We start from the raw sequence: 8,932 nt of genomic DNA, 5'->3' as shown, positions 1-8,932 counted from the left end.
AATAACATTGTACATCCTCTTCGAGGTACTCTAGCTGTGAGGTGTAGCCTCTATCTCTAAATTAGCATATGCAAGTCTCGTACATTTTTGTGATCTATCTATACTCTGGTGGGCCAGAATTAAGCAAATCAAATACTTTTCTCAGATGTTGGCTATTCTAGATTATTTCTTCAGATCCTATCAATGATTGCAGTATCGGTGCATTGTCAACATCATTGTGATAGGAAATCCTTGTAATTGGATTAATGGATTGACAAGTTGCTCGTTAGATACTTTAGCTCTTTTGCAATTTGTCTAGTAGGTTCCTCTTAATTGAGGAGCCCATTTTATTTGTTAATAACAGATTTTGTTGTTCTTTGTTCTAAATGCTTGATAGTTATATCATTTAAAATATTTTGTATTTATTTTACAAAGGTATGCCTTCTTTTTGTTCATGTTGCTATTATTGTGCGTGTATGTTTTTTCTTTCACTTCATGGATCTCCTGTGTTGCAACTTAGCTATTTATACATAGTTAAGATTTTTTTTTTATGAAATCCACTGCTATTAGGAGAAAAGGTCACCCAACTATGATAAGAAGTGAGCAGACCAAATGAATAAGGGGCATATTATCAAGGACGGTGTTAAAATTATCGCTGGTTTAGCGGCAGTAAACTGCCATTTTATTTTTTAATTACAGATTTTGTTGTTCTTTGTTCTAAATGTTTGATAGTTATATCTTTTAAAATATCTTTATTTATTTTACTAAGGTATGCCTTGTTTTTGTAGATGTTGTTATTATTGTGCGTGTATTTTTTTTTCCACTTCATGCATCTCCTGTTTTGCAACTTAGCTATTTATACATGGTTAAGATATATTTTTTTTTAATAAAAGCAACTGCTATTAGGAGAAAAGGTCAACCAACTACGATAAGAAGTGAACAGACCGGACCAGCTCAGAGGCAAGATGGCGGTCGCTTGAGACGTAGGTGCACACTGAGCGCTGAGAGCCAAGGATATTATGAATGCTGCCTGTGCTAGATCGGGATAATGAACGCTGCACTGGCCAATTTAGACTCACATAGCCCTCCCAAAGCAGGCAATGAGTACTTGCGGATTCTGGGAACAATTATTGGTCTCTCTGTTTTACGGCATCTGTTAAAGTTCGCTACAGGCAGCACTAAAGAAAGCTCTTACCTGTCTGGGACGTCCGTGGGCGGTTTTGAAATCGGAGAGAAAGTCGAGACCGCAGGGATGGGTCCCAAGACCGTGGCGGGTGCTGCCAAAGCGAAGGCGGCCGGAGTACAAGGACCTTCAGCGACGCCGGGAATAGCTGCCGCGGAGCTCATGATGGCACCGATGGGGACTCCGGCTCAAACTCCGCGTTGAGGTCGTCGAGGGACGGCCGTCCCGGATCCGGAAAGGAAGAGAAGAGGCGGAGTGACTCAGTGGGGACGCCCGGCTGGCCCCACAGTGGTAGACCTGTTGAGAGGCCCCGCTGCTGGGTTAGTTCCGGGTCGCGATGGGAAGTACAGGAACAAGGCTCGCCTGGATCCCGTGGTAAGCGTTGCTGGAAGTATTCTACAGGACGGAGGAGAGCCTCCCTTACAGGAGTCAACAGAAGCAATTGAGCTGGGGCCAGAGGTGGAGAATGGGCACAGTAATGGAAATGCTAACATCGAAGGTAGGACCCCATCTCTACCGCAGATTTTGACGGGGGGTGCACAAGACTCACTGTCTAATAGGGTAATAGGGCTAATGGCTGAGGGGTCCTCGGTGTCCCTAGAAAACATATTAAAGACAACAATGGTTAGAGGGGGGGTTGACACACATGCTGCTGAACAGCATACTTTGGCCATGCAACCACTAAAGGGCGATTTCGACCCTGTTTGTGCGACTCACCCACAAGGAAATTATTCCAACAGGATTTTGGATAATGGCGGCCAAGCTGAGCCGGATAAGGAACCCAGCGACTTTTTTATTTCAGTATCGGAGGGGGATGACGCGGATTGGTCAGAGGGGTCATCAGCAGACAGCACTGACCTGAGCTATAGTGACTGTGAGTAGGCAGGTGGTGCTAAATGTAAAACGGTGCAGAGGAAAAAGAAGAAGAGGCAGGGGGGGAAAGACCTGTCTTGGGATTATACTCCGACAAACCAATTCTCTAAACTCTTTGTCCACCTCCCAATCAGTTACCGACCCCCCAGAGCCAGCTGCACCATCTTCCCCAACCCGGGGCTATCCTCCAAGCTATTTCTATGCATCGTGAGGAAACCCGGCAGGATAGTCGCAAGGCCTAGCTCGCCATGCGTAAAATGCAGGGGGCTGTGCGGAATCTAAAACGTGTAGCTCATATGGGGAGCGCTTAACTGAACTTGAGTCCAGAATAGTCATTACAGAGTCTGGTCTCGCCTCAAATCATGCATTGGTGGATTCACATGAGGCACCACTGGTTGATGTAAGATGGAAGCTGAAGGAGTTCGAGAACCGTCAATGGAGGAACAATCTGCGGGTTCTTGGGGTCCCAGAGGGGGCCGAGAAGGCCGATATACGCTCATTCATTGTCGAACTCTTGCAAGATTCCTTGCCTGAAATTACCGGATGGAACTGGACACTGGAGATTCAGCGGGCCCATCGGGTCCCATTTGTTCAAAAACAGCCAGTAAAGGCGGGGGGTCTCCCCAGAGCTATTTTGGTTTATTTTGGTAATTTTTTGTTACGTCAGGCAGTTTTTGAAAAAGCAAGGCCCGACGCAAAAAGGTCTGGAAATGGGATATCATATTTTGTTCACCCTGACTTTTGTCATTCCACCGTTGAAAGGCGGTGGCGTTTGCGGCAACTCATTAAACCATTTCAGGATAAAAAGGCGCAGGCCTTTCTTAATAACCCTGCATCCCTAAAAGTGATTTTTGAGGGGCGAACAAAATTCTTTATCTCAGAAATAAAAGCTAAAGAATATCTGGACGGGCTACCCAGTTAGGAGTAGGCTCAATTCTAATTCATACAGGTAGTATATAGCTCGGGCCTATGTGGGGGGCACTAAGGGGGAATTATTGGATGTTTTTTTTTATTATTATTTCTCTTTTCCTTGTCTTTTCATTTTAGAGCATATAACAAGTGAGGTGTTAATTAAGGTGGGGAGCACGGCTTAAGGATGCAGCATAGTTTGGGTATACAGTAGCTCATAGAATTAGGGCTCTCAGCCTCGCCACGTGCTGCACATCCATTGTGACCAGACTCATGATTGAGTCTGCATGCCTCATGTGGGGAGGTGGGGAATTTCGAGGGGTGGGTGGGCAGTTCAGTGGGTGGGAAGGGAGTGGGAAGGGGAGGGGAAGGGGGATGATGAAATGCTGGGGAAAAATAACATATCTAGAAAATATAAGAAAGTAATGAAACAGTCAAAGAAGGTAAATAGAGAGCAGCAAGAGAAACAAGAATCCAATGGGGGAATGAGTTTGAGTAGGCTTCAGGGAGGAATTTGGGAATTTGAGTCCAGGTTAAGATGAGGAAGATAACTATATGTTCATGGAACATCGCTGGGTTGAATGACAGGGTAAAGAGGGCTAGATATGCTGAACCGATAAGGCTTAGCCGCACCGATGTAATATGCTTACAGGAGACGCACATCCCTTGGGGTAGAAGAGAATTATTACGAATAGCAGGCTATAGCCTATTAGCATGTACAACCCAGACATCCAATATCCGTGGTGTGGCCGTCCTAGCAAAGAACTCTTTGGGTGTCACTAAGTGTAAGTTAGTGGATGCCCTGGGCAGATGGGTGATTGTAGAGCTTCCTATGGGCGGTACTGTTTGAGCAATTTATGGATCTAATCAAGATGATCCCCAGATAATAGAGGCTCTGGAGGTTGAACTTGCCACTTGGCCAACCCCTTTGATTCTTTGTGGAGACCTTAACATTTCTCTGGACCATAACACTGGTAATTGGGGCCCAGGGGGCTATGTGGGTAGAAAGCCACAAGTCTATAGAGCATTCTTTAAAAGCTAGCCATGGTCTGGTGGATATCTGGGCTACGAAGAACTCGGCTAATCCTGGCTTCACTTTTTTTTCCAGTCCCCATAAAAAATACGTCAGGATTGACTACTTTTTTTGTACAAGGGATTTAGTAGGGCAGGCTGGGATCAAGAAATTCCCTGAAATAATTTCCGATCATAACCCCCTGATTTTAGAATCGGAACTTGCTAATTTTAAAAGATCACGAAGCAAATGGACATTCGATTGGAAATTTCTGGTCAACCTTGAATACGTTGACTATATGAAAAAGTGGGCACAGGAATTTTTTGATTTAAACAGGTTTAGTGCCAGCAGGGGGGCGGTTGGGGACTCTTTTAAAGCCACTCTTCGAGGGGAGACTATTTCTTTTGTTAACAGGGCTTGGAAGCTTCAGGAACAGAAGAATCATCAATCAATGCAGGATTTGGCCAGGGCGGAAGAGCAGCACATTTCACAGATAGCACAGGGACAGGTGGGAGATCAAACACAGTTGCGAATAATTGCACTGCAAGCGGAGTTAACAAACTGTCTATCAAAGAAATCTGCTGAGGAGTATCAATCTCACCGGAATAGTGTTTATGAAACTGGAGAACAAGTCAGTAGGAGGCTAGCCCTCTGTACCAGGCAGAAGATCTCCCTTAATGCTATATCTACGATTAAAATAAACGGGCATGTCTATACTGTTCCTCAGGAGATAACTAGGGGGTTTCAAAATTACTACCAGGACCTGTATCAAGACGATATTAATAAAAGCCGGGAAGAGGTCTCTCAGGGTTTGGCATGGCTGGTCGCCGATATCAAAGTTGGCGAGGGGCTGGATGGGCTAACTAGAGAGGAGTTAGAGGCAGAAATCTCACTCGAAGAAGTAGAGCTTGCAGTGTTAGGAATGGCTTCAGGGAAAGCAGCTGGTCCTGACCGGATCCCCCTTGAACTATACAAAATCTTAGGCATAGTTACTACACCTCTTCTCCTAGATTTATTTAAAGGTGTACAATATAATGGAACCCCCCCCCCCGAGTCCTGGAAAGAGACAGCCATCATAATCTTCCCTAAAAAAGGGAAACCAGTGGATGATCCATCCTCGTATCGGCCGATTTCCCTGATCAACTCCGATACAAAGATCTACTCTAAGATTTTGGCTAATCGACTGGGGAGGGTCATAGAACATCTGGTTTCCCCATGGCAACACAGGTTCATCCCTGGCAAAGGAACAACGGACCATACCCGAAGAGTTGTTTCTCTTTTTGATACTGTGGCCAGGGTGGGAGACCGGATGGCTATGATCCTCCTTGATGCCGAAAAAGCCTTTGATCGGGTGTCCTGGGAGTACCTTTGGCAGATACTGGAAATTTATGGTTTCGGCCCTAAGTTTATAAAGGCTATTAAGGCAATGTACTGCCAGCCTAAAGCAATATTGCAATTAATGGGGGGAGAGTCTGATAATATTAATATATCAAGGGGCACTAGGCAGGGCTGTCCCTGCTCCCCTATTTTATTTGCATTGTATATTAACCCCCTTGTGGCTATGCTGCTGCAGAGCTCGAAAATTGAGCCAATAATTACCAGTGGGCTTGAGACTAAAGTATTGGCCTACGCGGACGATATTGCGGTTTTAACAGTGAACCCTGCTGAGGCGATTAAAGAAATTAATCGGATTGCAGCAGGCTTTGGCCTTCTCTCTGGGTATGCCCTGAATGCGGGGAAAACTATAGTTTTATGCACGGATAATATTGTTTTTAATGATTCCAAACGAGCAACTTCAGCAGTTTACCTGGGGGTTCGAATTAGCGCAGAAGTGGAACAAATTACCAGAATAAATTTTGAACCTTTGATTAAAAATATAGGAAACAAATTAAGGAGGGTCAATGGGCTACATTTGTCAATTATTGGGCGAGGGAACTTTCTAAAAATGACCATTTTGCCAAAAATATTATATTTGTTTCGGGCAATTCCCTAGGTCGTAGAGGATAATCTATTAAGGGCGCTGGAATCTACTTTTTCCAGCTTTTTATGGCAATATGGGAAGGTCAGAAGAGCTTTGAAATATGTAGCATTACCCCAAGACAGGGGTGGACTTGCAGTTCCTAATATTACCTTATACTACTGGGCAGCCTCTGTCGTACTTTAGAATTTGGGACCACGTAGGAGGCAGGGCCCTACCCCTGTCCATCCCGGTATTAGTGAACCGCGAATGGTTAATGCGGTATGTACAAGTGCTTTGTGTAACGTTTTAGCTATGAATGCACTATGTATACGTTATTATACATCACTACGTGGGTTCCATCTTAGAGCGGTGGCCATCTTATGGTTGCCCTCACATAGGCTACATAACATGAAGCAAATACGGGCCTTTTAGAGCACATGTGCTTTCCTTTGACTTCTCTGTGACCTGGGCAGCTTGGCTCCGCTGCCCCAGGTCAGTCCGGTCCCACGAGCTCCCCGTCCTTCGGCCACCTGTGATTAGCATCAGGGCTTGACACACCATAAAGCCTTTTCATCCTACACGAGCCTCCAGCTAATCTCTTTCGCACCTGACTGTTCCTGCTTTATGGCTTGTTTTCCAAACAGGAGATGCTCATGTTTATTGGGGCCTATCGATATCTGATGTGGGATCTGAGCCTTGCTGGGTAAATAATTGCGGGCTGGCTTAACTGGAATGTGGGATGGTCATCATGACTCTGCCTTTTCGTTTGAAATGTATACATGTATATGGCCATATCGTAAACCAAGGAATGTGTGCCTGAAGCAGGATATTTTGTATTTAAGGAGAAGCCCGTTTCTGTGATTTTTAGCAGTCTCCTGAGAACATACACGCTGTTGTACTTCTAGGATACCTGTAATTGGTCTGCAGCCAATAAACTGATCTTTGACTTCACCCAGAAGACTCTGTGTTTCTGTAGGTCTGAAACAGGAAGAACCCGAAGTCATAGGGTGTGTTCCCCTGCACCGCTGGGCTTAAAATTCCCAGTACTTCAGTTGGCGCCCAACGTGGTGCGATTTCAGCGGTACCGGTCCAAGCCAGAGGTTCGTGAGGAGCTTTGTGTGGAAATTCTGGAGGAAGGCCGCCACTTCATCGACCCCTGCATTTCGACGTGGTCCGAAAGTCTTTTCTGCGAGGTTCTCCGCGTCCCGACGGCTACGAAGGACTGCTGCCCTGATTAATCGCCCTGTTTTGGACCCTTGACGATTTTGGTAGAGCGAAATAAACGAGAGAGTCTTCTGGTGACGCCATTGATCATCGATATTCAGTTAAGTATAAGTGGAGCGTCTCCCAGTTTGAATTTGGTATCCTTCGGGATAATTTTGATTTGGAGTTTGCAAACCCCAAAGCCAGAGGACTCGTGTATTCACGAGACTATCGTAATCGATAATCCTTTGAAGTTGGGAACTAGACTAGTGAGCGAAGATGCCTGGTGCTAGTGTATTTGGTAATTGGTTTTGTTTAAGTTGTAGAAGGGATTTCCAGTTAGAGGATTCATGTCCGGTTCCTCCAATTGGTACTCCAACTTATGAGCTTTATGTAAAACATGGCGTGGGCCCCATTGCATATAATGAAGTATGGATCCGATACACCAGAAAGGACGGTGTTTTAAAATGGCCCCAAAATGGTAGTTTCGATACAGATATCTTAGATAATTTGGAAGTTAAATTGTTAAAAAAGAAAGCCCGGCCGGCGATGTTTGAATCTTTCCGCCTATGGCGAAAGGAAGCCAAACAGAAGGAAATTAAGCTAGCGAAGAGAAATAAGAGAGAAAGAGGTATGTCAGTGATGCAAGCAGCTGTGCAATTTAAAGATAATGAGGAGGAACAAATGAATGAGCAATTGCACAGACAGCGCAAACTAGGGATTGATAAATGTTACCCTGTTTTGTCACCCCTTGTGCAAGATGAGACAAAAGAGAAAGAGAAAGATTCCCTAATGTCCCATTTGCTAAGTTCGCCACCCCCGTATGCGCAAAATGCCACCGCGCCTCCACAGCTTGTAAATGCGCAGCCTCCAGTAAATATGCCGCAAGCCTTCCCACAGCCGCCAGCTCCTCCTCAGCTGGCTCCTATCCCTGCAGTGCAGCCCTCTCAAGGGCCGCCAGTTTTGTTACCTGTTACCCCCGCACTTCCTGCGACTTTGCCTAGCACGCCAGCGGCTTTACCTGGCGCTCCTTCTTACACTACCCAGGTACCTGTATCTGAATCTGTTTTTCTTCCCTCTGTTTATCCCCCCGTTTTCGCCTCAACCTCTCCTTCAGCACGACAACGACTAGCTAATGTAGTTACTAGTCTAATGTCGCCTCTCTTTGGGTCATCTAGTGCGACTCCTGCCTTACAGCGTAAGCAATTGCGCAGTCAGCTGCCTGGTCCTGACGAGAAAGAGGTGTTAGATCATCTGGCGCGTAGGTGGATTGGTTTCCCTTTACTCTATAATGTGGAATCAGTTGTTACAGTTTTTCACCAATGGGATGCCCCAACACAGAGGTATGTCTTTGACAAAATGTGTGAATTCCTCTGTTAGGAATTGGAGGATAATGGTGCAAACCCAAACCCACAGGAATTGTGTCGAGTGCGATTTGATTTTGAAAAAGGTACAATTGTGGGTCCCAATGTAGATAAAGCAGTTGCGACTTTACTGTCCTTCAGAAATGGCGATTGTCAGCAATCATTGTTCGAACAGGAACTCCCTGTGGGGAAAAAGGTAAAAGCGCGCCAATATCCGATGCGTGAGGTTCCTCCAGTGTGGAGACCTGCTGATTTAAATGCTAATCCAGCTGTCCCAGCTCATTTTCAGCGTGTTTGGGTACATGTTCCATGGAAGCGATCTGAGGTGTTAGCACTTAAGCAGACATTGCCTGACCCCCGTAAAAACCCTACCGGTTATTATAAGGAGTTATCACAAACTGCAGAATCATGTGTAATGAATTTGGCTGACATAGATATGTTGTTTGGGA

The 8,932-nt window shown here is 45.4% G+C and overlaps 1 non-coding gene across 1 annotated transcript; it reads left to right on the top strand.

The window, feature by feature from the left end:
- Positions 1 to 267: 267 nt before the first annotated feature.
- On the top strand, positions 268 to 325 carry LOC146785880 (U7 small nuclear RNA). Its single transcript, XR_014971301.1, has one exon. It is a non-coding gene; the product is annotated as a U7 small nuclear RNA (small nuclear RNA).
- The last annotated feature ends 8,607 nt before the right edge of the window (positions 326 to 8,932 follow it).

This window comes from Triturus cristatus, chromosome 11 (assembly GCF_964204655.1).
Source record: "Triturus cristatus chromosome 11, aTriCri1.1, whole genome shotgun sequence".
NCBI lineage: Eukaryota > Metazoa > Chordata > Amphibia > Caudata > Salamandridae > Triturus > Triturus cristatus.
Note: the sequence above shows the minus strand (reverse complement) of the source record. Positions and strands in the feature narration are given on the sequence as shown.